At 38.4% G+C, this 18974-nt stretch overlaps 1 protein-coding gene across 2 annotated transcripts in view; it reads left to right on the top strand.

Annotated features, from left to right (window-relative positions):
• kcnab2a (potassium voltage-gated channel subfamily A regulatory beta subunit 2a) overlaps positions 1-18974 on the top strand; it is a 68468-nt gene that overhangs the window by 5230 nt on the left and 44264 nt on the right. Inside the window, exon 2 of one of the 2 annotated variants that reach the window (XM_029501225.1) lies at positions 9784-9898. The exons of the other annotated variant lie outside the window; for it this stretch is intronic. The gene's annotated coding sequence lies outside the window, so the exon portion shown is untranslated. The remainder of the gene's footprint in view (positions 1-9783; positions 9899-18974) is intronic. 2 annotated transcript variants of the gene reach the window in all.

The raw sequence follows: 18974 nt of genomic DNA, 5'->3' as shown, positions 1-18974 counted from the left end.
GCTCAAACAACTTTTTAGACTGTTAAGGCCTCAAAGAAAAAGAAGGAAGGTCTTGGTGAAATCTTTGAAAGTAGCCACCTTTGAACTAAAAACAGTTTAACTTGTAGTGGAAAGATTTGAACTTTTTATATCTTCAATGAACAAAATATAAAGCTTTAGCTTTTTACATTTGAGTCTGCAGCACATTTATAGGCCCACCAGTGACATGAAACAGAGGCCCGGTTGAGACCTAGCATTAACATTTGTGTGAGGTGATCCCGTTACAAATGGATGGCTCTAAATGTGGCTGTGATTGCATCCAAGTCATATTGAGAAGGCATTTTCGACCTTAACACCAAATGCGGTCATATGCTGCAAGAATTAATTTCATAATGTAACAACAATATTTTACTATTTCAATGAAGCATATTGATTTGTTTAACCTTGTTGACTTGACTTGTGACTGTAACTTTTACTCGCTCACTCTCAAACACACAAAAACATTCACAACAGACTTGTCACAGTAGGGCTGGCGAAAACAACACTTTATTTATTTGCACTTAGAGCTGGGAAGTGAGATAGTAAAATTTGGGACAATAAGATGACTGAATCTCAAGTGGTCACTTGAGACATATGCAAACAATTTCCAGTGCCAGGTATGAACTGATATATTTGAACTACTCGTAATGGGATCACTGAAGGCACGTGCTAATGCAAAGTCTGACTAGACAAAGATATTTCCATCTGCTCACTGACGCAGCTTGCAGTCGGTGTGGATATCATTAATTGATCTGCTGGCATCTGTTAGTACAGCAGGTCTACCTGGAACACAGTGGGTTACAATTATGTAAGTATCAGCAATGGATCACTCTTCATAGTAGTCCATTAAAAATACTTTAATCTGCCCCAAGAGCTGCCCAGCAGATTTGTTTGGGTCATTTTAATTAGCATTGATTGTCTTGACCTTGAATAGACACCAGTTAGTGTATAAATGGAAGGATGGTTTTTCTGTTCATAATGGTAAAATAGGAATTTTTTTGGAGTCTCATCCAATTCCTCAGAATTGGAGCAAAAACGTCTAACGTTAATGGAGCGATTGTTTGTTGAACCACCCAGCAGTTATTATTGATGAGGATGAACACTGAAAACTTGCAGGGTCACAAGAGCAGTAGCTTTCTCGTATGCAACTTTCTGGTAAAGTGTCACATGAAAACTGCAGGCTTACGGCACCAACCATATACAACACAGAGGCAACCTTTTCACTTCTCACTTTTTTGTATGAATGTGAAGTTGTAGGTAGGAAAGTTTGGAAGGTCATATTTGTGAATGTGTCCATGGGATTTTGAACCCTCATAGTATTTTTATTTATTAATTAGTTAGTTAATTAATTTTTTTTGCTGCCACCCACATAACTGAATTAATTTTGTAAAATATATTATTGTTTTTTTTGTATCAAACTGCATGGAGTTTGCATTGGAAGGGTTAGGGTTCTTGTTGCTGCTGTGGGTGAACAGCTCATGCAGTTGCCCCATTAGACTGTCTGGTAGGTAGTACACCATCCATCCATCATTACTGGGGAGGAGTGAGATGCGGAGTGAGATGGGCTTAACTCAGAAAGAAATGCCAGAGACATTGATATGCGACAAAGCTGTTACTGTCCCCCCAGATTTTGAGAAATGTACACACATGCACAAACATACATACGAAGAGCTGTGTTAATGGATTTACATACGTAAATCCATTAACACTAACCACGCTGTTAAATATTCCCTTGGCTGAGGCTAGTAACAAACTGGGACTTGGGATGGGTTCCACTTAAGACGTCACCTCTGAGCCCAGCTACCTGCTCGGGTCTCATGTTCAGTTATCTGATGTCTAGAAAAAAAAAACAGCAAACGAACAAAAAACCTGTTTTAGTAAATTGGGATTTTTCTTGAGCAACTGAAATAGCCTTTATGCTACCACTAATGCTGGTCAACTTTGGCTGTGAACAATAACCACAATGGAATTTTTTTGCCAGCTGCTCTTACTTTGTCTTATGCTCTCAATCTTTATCCATTTTCCTAAGTGTAGTCAGGCTGTCAATGTAAAAAAATATTGTTTAAATTCCAATAACACTAAGTGCTATTCCATCTCTGCTTTTTGATTTTGGGTGGTTTTATAGCACATTGATTTGTGCTGGGATTACTTGCAAAGGCATGGCACCCGAGGAACTGTTTAGCAGGCAAAGAGATTGGCATCTTAAATCTTGAAAATGCCCATTTAAAAAGGTCTTCATTCAAACTGTATTCAGGAGAGTAAAATAGGCAGCTTATGTATACACAAGTGAACTGTATTTCATGTACAGTTATGCATTATGTAACAAATTATAGATTTTTTATTTTTTTTCCCCCCACAAAGTAACCGCTGTGCGTAAATATTTAGAGTGCTTAGCTGTTAATAGACTTGGTTTTGATCGGATAGTACTGGGGGAATACTGGTTGCTACTTACTGGAAAGCTTCAAAAAAGGCACATGCCAAATTGTGCTCTTGTTCCAAAATAAGACAAGAGGACCTACAGGGGGCTTCCTTTGATGCTTTCTTAGAGCTTGGCAACACCATGTAACTCCGCCTATCTCAGACATAGCCAGCTTTCTGACCTGTGTTCACTTGCTATGCTGCCAAAAACTTTGAACCACTTTCTGTGAAAACCATGGATCTCTTCATTTGAGTGTCAGGCTGCTGATTTTAAAATGAACTGATGGTACTTGGTTTCTTCTGGCACACCCATCTATTCCTTCACCATTTACTGCTCACTCTGATTCACTGAATGCATGCTTACTCGTATGCTGACAGTGCAAATGGTGTGTGTGTGTGTGTGTGTGTGTGTGTGTAGGAAAGAGGGAGGGGCATTTCCTTTTTAATGCATCTGCTCTGCTCAGTGATTCTCCAAGCTCACACATTTATTCAGTCTCTTCTCTCTGTTTCTTTCTTACCTCGTGTTACCATTCCTGTTCTCTTTGGGTTTGTTTGTTTGTTTTTTTGTCAAATTTTGGTCTTTTCATATTTTTTTTTCTTTCTCGTGTCAGACATACTTGCTCTTCTCACTTGGACACATAATCTTTATCGCACAGGATCTCACATCCACTAGTCTCATATCATTCCACATCTTCCTCTTCTTCTTTCCTCTTGCTGTTATTTTCCTCAATCTCTTGGATTTTGGCTCCTTCTGCTGCATCACAGCCACTGTATTCTGCCTTTTCTCCCTGGTTCTGTTCACTGCGTCAGGAGTCAGCAGCAGACTGAGGTGGGTGTTTTAAAGAACATCATCGTTAGGTCTGAGTCTCCATCTCTCACTCTCTCTCTCTCTCTCTCTCTCTCTCTCTCTCTTTTTCTCTCCCTCCCTCTCTTGCTCTTTCTAACCCCTCTCCTCACTTTGCTCTGTCATTGAGAGTCGGGATGACCATGCTTGTATGTTCCTACATGGTAGTGGAGACTGTATCTATGCAGCAGCATTTAACATTGTCACACACTATGCTAGCAGGGTAGCATATCTACCTCTCCAGATCTCCCTGAACATTCCCGGCTGTCAGTGCACTTGATAGTGCCGCTGCTGCATTGAAAACTGTCTTTGCATACCTTATTATACTGGCATGTATTTGGCACTCTCTTGTCTGTCTCCACTCCATTACTCTCCTCTGTCTGAATGTCTGTCATGTTTTATTCATGCCCTGTCCTTTTGAATTCCTGCCAGAGACTTGAATGTGCTGTAGGATTTATAAAGGACTACCTTAAAATAGCCAGGCTAAAGCACATAGGTGGAGGCTCACAAAAAAAAAATTAACACACGTCCATTCACGCAGGAGGTTTGATTTTTTTTTTTTTTTTTTTTTTTTTTTTCCACCTTACCTGCACCAATGCAGCTGCAGTTCCATCTGTTGCAGTTGCCACAGTCAGAAACACCCTAATACAAGACTTAGCTGCACCTTTTTGTTGTGCTGTATGTTACTGACACTTCTGACTTTTATGTTTGCCTGGCTGAATGTCTTATCATGTCATTTAATAGTTTGTGTGTGGGTGTTCATGATAGGTGATCCTTATGGGCCAATATATTTGTGTGTGTGTTACTTTGTGTCTTTGTGTGTATTTTTGCATACTGTATATTTTCCTGCCCAACTATGGGCTCTGGTCCAAGAGAAAAGCAGGCTGCAGGGGTTCAGTTTGGTGCAGTAAGCTGTTGAATGCTCTGGAAGAAGCAGAGAAAGGCAGATTCTTTTGCTGGTGTGTCCTTTTACTTGGCTGGTACATTTATATTATGAAGAAGGCTGGCTTTTTCTCAATTGCCTGCATTAAATTGATCCTTGAAAGTTCTATTATGAATCTAGCCTAATCTATAGGGTTTAAATGTTTATTACCAAACGGACACTGGTATTATAGTGCTAGAATAGTTAGTTTTCTCATTAGCTTGTATTCGTTACCTTGTACTTCATTCAGAAGCACCAATAATACAACAGTATGTCACAGTATGCTGCATCAGGAATGGCTGATTAATGATGAATTTCAGATATTTTAATAGGATTTCATTCCTCATACTTGTTATAACAAACAAACAGGATGCAGCTTTTAACAAAAGTTAAGAACTAGATTATTCTTCAGTCATGATACCAAAATTTTTGTATTAAGTACCTACACCAATACTCACAATACCAATTTTAGTAATGCAGTAAAAAAATACACATTCTCACACAATGATGATATTCATTTATGAAATTGAGGTTATATTTAATTGGATTGAACTGTTGTCATTTTAGCCTACTGAAATTGTGTGCACTTAGCCTAACTAAGCTAACAGGTAGCATTTCACAACATCAAAATTTTTATGACATGTTACTGATAGAAAGGCAGTTCTACTCATTTCCTCCTATGACTTGGTTTACTTTTGGTTTCACTAATGCCCTATCTTCAGCCCTAGTCCTTGGCGTTGGTGATCCAAGTCAACTATAAAACATCTACAGAGTCCAGTAATTGTGGGTCTTTCTTCTCCACAGGCAGCATCCTTCAGAGTATCGCTGGATAATATGGCCAAAATTGATATTGCAATTTTTTCTTTATTTCTGTTGATACACTACAATTCAAAAATTGATGTTAACACTTAGAATGTTCATAATGGTGGTCTCCAACTACAAACTTCAGAAAAATTTGTTTGCCATGTCTACGAAACCTTCTCCTATAAAAGTATATGATATTGTAGACAGAAAAACAGTACATGTTAATCACTGTTCAGCTTTTATTTCTATTCAGCCTTCTTAAACAAACAAGAAACATGAAATCAATGTCAAATGAAGAAAAACCTTGGCTAGAATATGAACAGTCCTTCGATTTTTGCGATCAGAATACAGAGAAACAGAGTGCGCAACAATAAAAATACAAGGACAGACTAGCATAAACTTCTATGCATTTATAAACTCTCAGATTATTCTGTGGCAGTGAACTGCTTCAGATGATGGCCAGATTTGATGTGTTCCTTCTGCGAGTTGGCTCCTTCCCAGCATATTTTGCAACACACTGAAACCTGAAGTTTATCTGAGATTTGATAATCAAACCGCTCCACTGAATTAGTCTTTTCCTATCAACTGTTCAGTTTACTTTATTGTGACTTGTGGAAGCTCATTTCACAGCACCAATGTAGACTCTTTTTGCTCAGTTTGAATAAAATGAAGTGACACCAGCACTCTGTAATGAGCACCAGTCAGTGACAGGTAAATATCAGAAATGTGTTAAGACAGATTGTGTCACAGTTGCAGGATAAGGCTGTCCCATTTTGAAGGCACTTTCAAAAGTGGCCAAGAAAAATGTCCTCCTTTTCCGGGGCAACAAACACTCCAAAATGATCCTTTACATCTTGAGTTCTTACCAAAAAAGAAAGCGGCATGTTGTCAGGTTGTGTACGCAACGCCAGAATTGGTACACAGCTCTTGTCTACAATGGCCACAAGGTAAAAGCAATGTTTCAGCAGCATAATCCTGAGAACACTCTGCCTGTGTTTGGTGTGCATGACGTGTGCTTTTGCTGACCTGCTGCGAAGAAGAATCCATGTGTCTTCGCACCGGCTGTGCTCTGCTGCATGCTGCTACTACCAGTTTTATCTTTATACATAGAGTTGGCAGGCAACTTTAATGTGGGATTTCTTTTTATTTTATAATTTTATAATCATTTTGGCTAAATATTTTTTTAAAAATATCACCAAAATCCCTCTTTCCACATGATGCTGCTGAACTGGTATGGTCTGTTATTCAGATTTAGTATTGACAGCCAAAGAAGCTCCCATGCTGCACAGGCAGTGTTTCTGCTTGAACCAGCTAGCATGGGTGCCAAGCTCAGTGAGTTCTTGGCTTTACAGTGAGAGCTGCAAGTTGCCATTATCTGCAGTACATTCATAAAGGATTTTCAGTGTTTGTAGCTTGGGGTTCTGAATTCTCCAACGGAGGTGTTTCCTAATTTGAGCTCGATAATTATCATCTGCATTAGAGACTTTGTGACCTGTCTGGCTTCATTTCTCCTTTTTTGGATCTTTATGGAGACAAATCCATTTTTGCATCTTCAAATTAACGCATGAGTGAGATAAGTGTGATATCAGTCATATCAAACATCACAGGTCAAATAGCGCAGTACAAAATTTCACACGTTCAAGCTACTTTTAGATGGGACAAGTCTGTGGTGCTGTTTTTCCTCTGGATGTTTTTTCTGATGTTCTTTGATCTTACGAAGAGTCATGGTACAATTGGTACAGTGCAAGTTTCAAAGTTTGTTTTTATGGACTTACGTTTATGTAATGTGTATGTGTCCTTTGTGTCCAGATCACGTTAATCATGGTATACTGCAACACTTAATAGACAGTCCATGTGAATTACAGCAACAATATTGCAAGTGTGAATAATGATTTATTCTACACTCTTGTGGTTGATGTTTTTTTTTTTTCGTGACTTTTGAGATGTTGTTTGTGATGGCTGAGTTATTGGGGTCATGTCTGTATTTGCTGTAAATGCTGAAGATTGATTAGAAAGCCTATGTCTGCAGTCTGATGACTGGGTTTTTTTTTATTTTTCTTATTTGTACATTCCCAACTTAGCATTAATCACTGATGTCTCCTACATTGTATTAACTGTTTATTTTATGCCATCATGATACACTTAAGGCCAACACTCTTGGTTTAGGTCAGTGTAATGTGCACATATAAATTTTGTGTGTATGCTCTGTCTCTCAGTCTTTGGGACATTAGGGGAAGTTGTAGGAGAGCAGATGCTTTGGATGGTGTCACTGCATGGTCACCCAGATTTAGGCTATTCTCTCTGTCTGGTTTGTTCAAGGGCCCGACAGTTTGCCACAGCCAATGTGGGTTGCACCAGCTGCTAACTGAAAAAGGGTTTATGGCCCATCTCCAAGAGGTAGATACAGAGTACATAGCACAGGAAAAGAGGTTGAGAGAAACCCAAGGTCATTGATTCTCAGTCGCTAAGTATGAAATGAGTGAACACATAACTAATAAGATCAAGCAAACTTGCCGTTTTGAAATAACAAAAAAACCCCACAAATAAATTAATCAAATCCCTCTGTTGAGGTGTGTGCTGTAGTGAGAGCAGAGGGCTTACTGGGCAAACAGCTCTCAGACCAAGTGGGAAATGGTGAAAATAGATTGATGGAAAGAGGAATGCAGGGGGAAAAAGAGCGCTTGGAGAAGAGACAAACTTGACAGTAGGCATATTATTTGTCAAAACTTGTCAAATGGACCCATAGAAGCTTTTCTGCAATATCAGGATTATGTATGATTATGGATTATGTATTACAATTTGGAGCTCGGGCACATGGGTCATGTTGTCAATTTGATGGTTGCTATGATGATAGCAGGCTCAATGATAGAAGGCATAGTGTGCACACATTAATATTTGTTTATTTTTTCACTGCAAAGTAGCACATTTTAGAGAGTAACAGTGCAATAACATTAAGCATACTCACTTTTCTACATTTCTGTCAGCAATGACAGAAATTGTTTGTAAAAAAAAAAATGGATCACGCTACATCATGAATGTAATTCACTAAATACCATGTAAAATGAGCTACATAACTCTGACGTTGCAGAGGCAGAATGATATGTACAGGGATGGGGTATTTGAAACAGGTTGAAAGACAGATGGACAGCACTGTAGGAGGCAGAGAGACTGTCTACTGTTGACACAGAAACACTATTGATATTTATATACTGAAAAAGATGAAGACAAATGAAAGCTTTGGCGTGAAACAGGACTTCAATTGAACGAAATAAACATATGGCAGATCAAGCCTAATGATGCTGTATGTTATCTGTAAATGTGCCTAAGATGAGTTTTGAGCAGGTTATCAGATGATAAACTAAATTTATGTCTTGATTAAATAAAAAAAATCTTACGGTATGGTGTAATTGTGATATCAATATGAACATTATAAAATACAAAGACTGCCAAGAATGTCCACAACAGATTTCTGTATATACAAACTTCATAAAAAGTGGTTTTGCCAACTTTATGAAACTTAAATATAATATTTTAGATATTAAAATGTTTTGTTTTCAACCTTCATATACAAACAAGAAACATGACATCACAATCAAATATTTCTAAGTATTAATATCTTTAATCTACAACTGCAAAATAGGCTGATTAGCTTATTTTTGTGTAAAGAGATTGTAGCAAAAGTGTTTCAGCCATGATAAAGAATATGAAAAGAGACGGGCTGGCTTAAACTTTTATGGTGTCTGATCTTCAAAATCTCAGATTTTTTCTGTGGAGGTAAACTGCATCAGATGGCAGCCATATCTGATGTGTTCCCCTTGCTTGTCGGCTCCTCTCCAGCACATTAACAGCAAATTGAAACCTGAAGTTTATCTGATCTTCAATAATCAAACCACTCAACTGAATTAGTCTTTTCCTATCAATTGTTCAATTTACTTTATTGTGACTTGTGGAAGCTCATTAGGTTGTATTTGTATCCTAATCAGTGGTAAACATTTCACAGCACCAGTGTAGACTCTTTTTGCTCAGTTTGAATAAAATGAAGCGACTTGATATCAGAAATTAGTTAAAACATACTGTGTCACAGTTGCAGAATAATCTGAGTTTATCTGATCTTCAATAGTGAAACCTATTATAATTTGGGATTTTTGGAAGCTCTTTCAATCATATTTGTATTGCATGAATAACTGAAATCACAAGATTTCTTTGAAAAAGAATTTATCGATTTCATTGTCTTCTCATTTTCTGGTGACTGATTGAGTCATGAAATGTGACAAGCTGCCAAAGTTCTTCTCGGATAAATGGTTTCTAAGTGTAAAATGAAAATTAAGTCGATTTTTTTTTTTTTCTTTTTCACTTCTTCTTTTTTAGAACCGAATTGTGTTTTGTCTACCGGGACTTGTATAGCATGCCTGTTGCAATTGAACAAAAATGTTTTTCAGAAATGAACAGTGTTTTTAACCAAATGAATCTCTCCATTCAAATAGTCATTATAGTTACAAGCACAGTGAAATAATAGAATAAAAACTACTGACATGAAGCAAACGCAATCCTGCCCATTCTTTGCTGTTAGACTTGCAGGTTACCTAGGTTAATGCAACAGTGCAGATGTCAAATTGATTGGACACCTGCACACATTGCACTGGCACACAGGATCAGAACAAGTGCTATTAACTTACCACACATAGAAGCATTGACTGTAGCTGCTGTTGCCTCTGGGACACAGAAATCTATCGGAAAACAAACACTTGAATCTTTGCTGTTATCGTCTGTGACACAGGCTATGGGCAGGCCAGCAGCATACATGTGGACATGAAGAAGTAGCATGATGTTAACCCTTTATGCTTCAGGAAATCCTGGCGCTGTTCTCATGCTTGACCATGCAAGTACTAAAGGTTAGTGTAGGTTGTGTGATGTAATGTGTGTATTTGTGTTTGTACTGGAAAATGAAGAGGGCGATGGACAATTGGTGTCAATCTTTCCTTTGTCTTCCTATAGAAACTCAACTAGCTAGAATTTTATAGCATGCTTGGATGAATCCATACGCTACCACGCAGTTATTGTGTGGACACTTACATATAGCCATTAAGTTTGTCCTATTTTCAATTGAAGTCTATATATATCTTTTGTATGGTTGCTGCTCTTCAGCTCCCCTGTTGTTATTTAGAATCTGTTGGATGGAAATTCTGTGCTTTCATAACACATCAAAACAAACCAGTGACCGGCTGCTTGAGATCTCTCTGCTATGAGATTGGTGTTTACAATAAACCTATTCAGTCGTAGTACACTGCATGTACCGTAACCTTATCAAGCGATTATTGTAGTGCCCACTGGAGTTGCACAAATAAGTAAATAATGTATGCAACCTGGAGACACTATAAGTAGTAGTGTGTTTAAATAAAAATGTAGCTGAATTAGTGTCCTGAGGTGATATTAGTGTATGTCTACTTGTACTGATCTGTCTTTGTGAGGACCAGGTTTGAGTTACAGACCCTGCTGAGAATTTTTTTTTTTTTAAAGGTATGGATTCATAGCCAGTTCTAATGGCTTCAAAAGGTCAAGACTTGCTTTTAGGGTTAGGGGCTAGGGACATAGTGTCAATAAATGTCCTCACAATAACAAAACTGTGCATGTGACTTAAACAGGATATAATGCTGCAGACTGTCATTGTCTCACAGCTGATAACCACTGTAAAGGCCGCAACCTCCACAAACTGCAATTTAAGCGGCTGATAAACACGCTAACTGTGATCACTGCAAAGTGGTTTTTCCCTTAACAAGAAAAGTTCAATGGGATTCATTGTCATTTTGATGGGTTTGATTGAGCCATTGATTCATGATGATGCAACGAAGTGAAAGTTAATTTTATTACTACAGGCACAGAAATTCACTTAGATTCAAGGATGAGTTGATCAGAATTTGGTGGAATGAAAGATGAAGGTCACTGTGACCTCAGAAAACATATTTTTTACCATAATAAGATTGTTAGGCGTTTGATTGCTTTTGGGGCAAACTGTAGAAGGGATATGGCAGCTTACCTTGGCACAGGATCATTTCTGATATTGATCCCAGATGACACCAAATTTAGGAATTTTCAAATCTGACACTTCATAGGTATAAACTGATGTACCTGGCAAAGTGTCTACATTTCTATAGCTTAATATATTTAATATTTTTATTTAAAATCAGATGTCAGACCAATGTAACAGTTGGACCAGTTGGAAGAAATTCATTATTTTTTTCACAGCTCATGAAACATCTTCCCCTTATAAACGATGGCATCAGCTAGATATGAGGTTAAGTTATTTTACAAAATCTAAATAAAAATTTTACGCCTATACAGAACTCGGTGGCTATAAATTTACCAACACACAAAGCGGCTCAATCTAATCAGTATACAAAAAATTTGACTGAATGCATGTTGTCACATGTACAGTATGCCCTTGGTGTGACTGAGTGTATTGGTCATCCTTGTCAACATTACCACACGGAGTGGGCAACACAGCATGGGCTGAAGAGTGTGGTCAAGTGGGTGGCTGTGCTGTATGTGTAATTTGCCAGTTTGTCATCATTTCACTTTAATTGTGTGAAGTATTGACAGCCAACATACAAGATTCTTTGGTACAGTGGCCAGAAGAGGAAACCTGTGACTTGTTTAAATCTTGGTTTATTTTGAACTGCTTTGTTTTTCTTTTTTTCTAATATGTATCTAAATAAACAAATTTCATAGGCCATTGGGGGCTAACAGATTAGAGTAATTATTCCTCTAATAAAGTTCAATCAGAAACCTCATAATTCAGTCAATGCATGACTTAATTAATGTGTCTCTTTCATCTCCTTGGATTTGTCTATATAAGTGTTTCTTATATATTCAGATAGACGTCAAATGCTGTGAACAGGAATGGAATTAAGCAGACAAGATTAAGACCTAGATCTCAGAAATGTGGAGAGAAAGTATGAAAGGGAGACGCTGACAATCAACAAAACTTTCCAGTCAGGGGATGTTGTGATGATAAAATCAGCATCTTGAATTTCAAACTTGAAACCTTGAGATCAGAGATGGGTGTTGGTGTTGCTGATGCTGAGTGGAGGCTAGACATCACAGCTGTCAGAGGGGGTGTCTTCCTTCCTGTGCTATGCCCGACCTTACTAACACCATGTCAAGACTTGAAATGTAATGTGTGAAAGCACATTTGCAGCAGGATGAAATGGAAAAAATAAGTGTGAGATAATGCCACCAAACAACACCTCTCTGTTACACTTTGTAGTTAAGAGGACACAGAGGAATAGGAAAAGTTTGCCTTATTGAAGCAAAGAGACCATCACATTACTACACCAAGACATGGACCAAACAAATTTACTTGCAGTTGTATTGAGTGATGCTTCCAAATAAACAGCATTGTCTGTACTTCCAAGTTTACTGTTACAGTAAGCTTAATATAAGGCAGAATATTTGTTTTCTGATCACGTTTTGTGACAGCCATATTTGAATGGAGGGTTTTTACCAACATGTGTCCAGCATAACCATCAAAGATAAGAAAATGGAGGTTTTTAGAAAAGGTTTCAAATGGAGACCTACGTGAGAGAAGTGATGCGTAAATGGCTGTTTTCAGCCACAGTGCCTCACTGGATCAGACTGCTTTTGAGTGCTTTCTCAGCATTTTCCCTAAGAAACTTTGCTGCAGTTTTCATTTCACTCTCTCCACTTTCTTTGCCCCAAAGTTTTTCTCCCCAATCCTTTATATCGGTTGGTAGCTGCTGCGGGCTTCTTCCAGGGTCAATCAGACTCTGTTCAAAGAGCCAGCAACCATTTGCTGCATTTTTGCCAGATTTCAAGAGGAACTCTACCATAGTCTCAGTAGTTTCTCTGATAGTTAGAAACAGCATCTGTCAGAGGAACAAGGCAACACCCTGAGGGAACAGATTGAATCTTGTGTAGATGGAAAATAAAATAATAGAGATATCATGGGCTTGTATATGAGGACATAAGGCTGGTTCATAAAAAAAAAAATAAATAAAATCTTGTATTATTGAACAATCTATATAAGTGATTAGATCAGTGTAAATGTACAAATAGAAAAGCAGCAGCAAAAGGTGAGAATGGAAGGTCTCATCTTATGCTACAATTGCTCTCTGCCCATCTGCACAGACTCCAAGGAATGCCTAGCTGACAACACAAAAGCTTAATGCAACAGATAGCTTAAACACCACCACTGACTATAATGTGTGTGTTTATAGTTATTGTTGCATCAACCCAATAACATTCCTGTGAAATATAGTACACATCCCCTTCAGATATGGAGCTGGGTAGGCTTACTACTTTCACAGGCTTAGTTTTTGAGTCAAGCTGTGACTGTTTGGCAGTAACAAAACATCAGAGGCCTATTTTCTAACCAGGTCATTCCAGAACCTTTAGTTCAGAAACATGAAATCGCCACTCCATCCTGATAAAACTGATGGCAGAATCAAGTTGGAAAAAATATTGGTGCTTAGCCTGGTTACAGCAGTGAAATGCCAGGTATTTAGGTCTTGTATATCTGATGTAGACAGAAATATTGTAATTGGCTGTAAATTAAGACGCATAGTAAAGTTACCGGATAAGTTGCACCAAATTAAACTAGTGGCATTATGCAGTTTTCACTTATCTACTGCTGTCCTCCCTAATGACTGTCTGGATTTAGATGTATTGATCGCTTCTGCCACTCTGTGTTCCTCTGCCCAGCTTTGTTTTTGCCAACCTAATGGTTTCTGCTCACCTATGCAGAACTAAAAAGTGAACTGTTCAGCACAACCTGCCCATGCCCATGTGTCATGAGATGTTCAGTGATGCAGATAGCACTGGTATGTATTACCTCAACAATGTAAAAAAAAAAAAATGGTAAGTTATGCTTCATGAAATGATAACTCCTGAAATGCTAAACATGGACAAAGTCATTCATGTAGTGGGAGGAATTTAGCAGCTATGCTGAAGTCACTTTACGATAACAAAATGTAACATCTCTGTTGCAAGAAAGGTTAAGGGTGTGAAGTTCATTTGAACATATTGCTGTTATAAAGTGCATGTTGGGTGCGGTCTAAAACCTCAACAGGTTAATTGGTTTAAGCATATAGAAAAAGGTCAGCCTAACAAAAGGACCTAGCCTAAACCACAGTCTTTGTCAAATAGTGAAATACCACTATTTCTACCACTACCAAATACCATGTGCCATTTTGAAGAATATGAAACCAGCATGAGAGAAAAACACTTCTTCAAATCACACCTGCTTCTCCATAAAGACAGTGAATATTACATTGTCTTTATTGGTCTGTGGCATGAAGAGGGAGAACTAGGATGCAACTAGAATGAAAAGAAAGATGGTTTCATATTTCTACTGCAGTGTGCTGCTCGGTGCTCTTGGTTCACTGCAGCATGTTGTCTCCCTGCAGTGCTCACAAAGGCTTCATTTCGCCTTCATAGGCCCGAGTCACTTTTACAGTCCCATTTCAACCAGTTTGTAATATTTAATTAATTCCCTTTGTTTTGAATATCATTTTTGTATTTCCAGGTGGTCAGTAAATTATTTAATTTTGGGAATGGAATACAAGTCAGCAGAAGAGCAGAAACTAAATGTTGGCCAAGGGCACAGAGGGTGCTGATTCATGTTCTTCATGTTCTCAGTGATGCAGGCATCCTAAGACCATACATCTTGTACCGTATACTTGCCAAGTAAACGGAGATATGTGCTCGACTTACAGGCCATACTTCTCATATCTTTTTCATTCAAAAGCAAGAGACATGCGTATTAGTTCTTCAGTGTATATTGCCTAGCACGAGACCTTTACTGCTAGACTGTAATCCATGTAGACTCCATTATGACAGCAGATGATAGACATGGCTTAAAGTTTGATTATAATATGTGGCAAAACCCTGTGTGTAAAACATCTGCAGCTGTCCTAGAATTTAATGATATCTGACAGCAGAGCTCTCAGTTGCACTTTTAACTTCTTTTAAGTGGGGGGTGGGGCTTGTATCAGAACTTTGCTGTATAAATAGGCTATTTATGCAAATTGCTGTTAGCTTTTTTTTTTTCCCTCTGCTGGCAGTCAGTGACCTGTACAGCTTCTGTAATCAAGGGCCCTCCACAGCTTAACAGAGAGGGAGACCATTTATAAAACCACAAACTGTCTCTGATGAGAGAGGAAAGGCAGTACACTGACATGGTTTCAAATCTTTACATGGTTTGGGCTTTGATCCTTTGATGATTGTCATTGTAAAATAGAGGAGATTCCGTCTGAATCCTCTTTGTAGCCTGACGGAGAACACAGCTAGCTTTTCTCCCTCTCTGCCTGAATGAACTCACATGTAGGAGATCCCCGGCAGTTCTCGTCTGTTAGCCTGTCTCCCTCTTCCGCAGCCATCTGCTCGGGTCCATGTGTGTTTTCTGCAGCTGCCAACATACTACACAACACTGTGCTGTGCTTTGCAGGCCAGCACTGGCTGCCTGCTCGCATTGCTCACGTAAGCCCTGTCTCGAGAGGGAATTCACTAAGGCTGGGTGTAGGTGGATTTATGGAGAGAGAGTATGAAGAACAACCTTTTGTGACTCAATTTTGCATTTTGTTCCGAAGTGACTCAGGTGTATGAGACAAGTTGAACAAAGCTATGGAGATTTTCATTTTTCCATGACAGTTGGTCCGAGAAAACATGGCACCACCACTCCCATTGTAGCTAATCTTTGCTGTTGGACCAGTGCCGCCTCCTCCTTTCTAGCTTGCCTAATGGTCATTATATATTTTATTTTGTAATCTGAATTTATTTTTGAAGGTGATACTGAAATAAAATAATGTACTGAAATTTACACTACATTTACGCATGTGAGCAATGATTTATCAAAAATTGTACATTTGGATTTTGGAATACACTATGCCATACTGTATACAGCTGCACAATTCAAACATTGTCAGTTTAGTACTCTGTTTAATATAGCAGATAAGTTCAACACAATTTGGAACCACTGCTTTTTCCAAGTATAAGCAAACAAATAATAATTTAGATTAAAAGTCAAAATATGATTTACGTCACTAGAGAAACATCTGTATAAAGCTTCTGGGTCTAATGACAATGTGATAATCCTCATCAGTGCCAAATGATTAAGCAAAATGATCCTAATTATTTTATCTGATTAAGATATTGGTTGTTTTTTGCCAGTCTAGACAAACAACCATTCACAATCACAGTCAGGCAGTTTTAGACTCACCAATAACCTGACAGAAAATGTGCTTTTAATTTATAATTAATACTTGGAGGGAGAACAGGCAAACTCCACATAGGAAAGCCCCTGTCCCGTGTTTTCGACCGTGAAAACCACCTACATGTAAACATACACAAGTCTTCCTGTGCCAGGCTGTTTGAATCAACAAACACATGAATCCCCACTGATGTGGGCGTGTGTGCTGCAGGCCACTGATGAGAGGGTATTGTACAGACCAGGAAGTCCATTTTGGAGGGTCATCCTAACTGTAACTGTAAAGTGTTATCATATTCTTTGCTTTCTTTTTCATTCGTTTACATCCAGATGTAAACAGTAGGACACAGGATGATTGATGATTTTCTGTGTTCTTCCTCTCTTTCTCTCGCTGTCTGCAGTTTTAATCTGCGAAGTGCACCTTGGTCCATTAGTGCAGTAAATCTGAGCTCTCTAAGTTGAGCCAGGATGATTTTGTAGTGTACCGCATTGCTGCAGTCAGCAGCAGCATCCTCTCAAACTGCAGCTCACTATAGGTGTCTCTTTGGGACTGGTGCATTGCTCTACAATATGCTGCGGCCACTCTTCAGGTGTAGATGCAAATTTTATTTGCAGTAAAGAGAATAAAACAGCTGATGACCAACTACATTAAACAAAAGAAGGGGCAAACCTCAAGTTGGCATGTGGTAGTTCTTTAATTAATGGAACTGTACATTAATTGGACAGGTCAGGTTCCAGTGTCACTATAAATAGGAATAGGTTTCATTGTCGGATATTGTTTTTGTGAAGTAATATAGCTGGTGTTTCCATAACTTGCAATTTGGGGTGTTGACCACTCACTCCCAGGTTTATGTGCTTATTGTGTAGGTGAATTTTTTTGTGTCTGATACATTAAAGCTGCTGATGTCTTTTAAGTCTTTAATTGGGATTGGTATCACAGCTTTGCTGTGTAAAACTTAGCTACTTGTATTGTCTCCCTCAATGGTTTTCTTTTTATACTGTTAGTGGTGCTGTCAATCAAGCAACTTTTGCTTGTGAATTAGGTAAGTTGTCACGATGAACCAAGCTTGTGACCTCAATTAGTGTAAAGTTACTGTTATTGTGAATTTATTGTGAAATTACTGTTATTTTACATTGTCCATGTCCTGCCTGCTCAATTTTCAGTTTTTTAAGTATTATTTTCAAATTTGTATTTTGTGTTGTATTTTACTTGAGATTCAAGCTTATTTCTAACAAATATGGTCACTCCCTTTCTGAAGGTTAATCATCTCTATGCTATACTGAAATCAATGGAATATAGTTCTTGCTCATATTTACATCAGAGTGTCATGATGATCTCATACATACATACATGCTGATTATGGTCAAATTGTCAAATCAAAAACTAAAGATGTTCAATTTGCTGGCAGATGAAGCAAAGGATTTTATGTCCAGGCCATTGCAAGGAATGGTGAGGAAACTCACAGAGGCATATAGGACACAGATGGTGTTGATAGGATGGTATCAGTCAAAATACCCTCATGGTTGTAAGAAGCTTTTAAGAAGAAATTATAGTTTCTTTAACCCCAGCCAGCCAGCCATGTCCACTAATCCATATCAGCAACAAATGATCCAGGACGACTTGGCTATGCTGTGTAGTAGATCTACTATCATGCCTTTTACCCATTAGGGTCATGCCATCTACATCACCAGAAAGCAGGGGTGACCTGTGTCCCATCCTGGCAAGATTGAAATGAAAGGGCAGAGAGCGTAAAATGAGCCCTTGGGAACATGGGACTCCTTATTTGCTGCTTGGAAAATTGATGGGAGGAGAAAGTCACCTTCATGTTACCAGTACAATCTTGGTTATGAGCCATGACTCTTGTGAGTGCAGCCACTAGTCAAACAGGGTAGCACAGGCTGCTCATCTTGCAGCTCTGTCAGACATAGATGCCAATCTCTCCACTGTTGCTCATTTTATTGCACACACCACACTAAAGTGGGCAAGAACATCTGCAGTGCCGCTGCCCTCCCTCCTCACCCATAGTGTTGATTTGAAATGTTCCAATGAGGTATTTAACTTGAACTCAATGTCACTGAAACCTGTGTATATCTACCCACCACCCAAACCCTCGCTGATGCCCACCCTTTTTTTTGTTCCAGCACTCTCTACAGCAGTGGTCTTCTTCTAGGGCAGACAGTTGAATTATTCATGGAATCGAGTCTCTCTTAGCAGTGTGGATCGACCACAGTTTTCTGTAATGCTAACATGCACAATATACAGCAGTGATGGGATAATGTATCAGTCTTTATCGTGGATTATTGTTTACTGCATTTTGTGTCCACTGGCTTTGTGCATTGATTTTTATTTTTAGGTGTTGATCATTTCAGGCTGGTATAAATATCCTTTACTGTGAATATGTTAAAATCCTAACTCACTGATGCTGGAAACTAGATTCTACATTTTCCTGATAGTTTATTCTTTCAGCTCGTCTGTAGAATGAGGCTATCACTCCATCTAGTGGTGAAAATTTGTAGCAGGTCTATGAAAGAGAAGATAGTGTCAAATGGACTCAATTGCCCTCAGTTTTTCATTAAATTACACTCGTGTGTAAAACAGACCAGAGCTAAAGTGACAAAGATTCAAATTTCATTCATGTCTTTGCTCATTTTATTTCTAAATCATTTGAAATAATGGTAGTCAGGAAAAAAAAAGTTGTGTAATTATTCCCTCGTGCACCTGACCTCGTCTGGAACATGTTGATTTT

The sequence above is a fragment of the Echeneis naucrates genome, chromosome 5, assembly GCF_900963305.1.
Source record: "Echeneis naucrates chromosome 5, fEcheNa1.1, whole genome shotgun sequence".
NCBI classification, from domain to species: Eukaryota; Metazoa; Chordata; class Actinopteri; order Carangiformes; family Echeneidae; genus Echeneis; species Echeneis naucrates.
The sequence above is the reverse complement of the archived record's forward strand: the minus strand, read 5'-3'. Positions and strand labels throughout refer to the sequence as shown.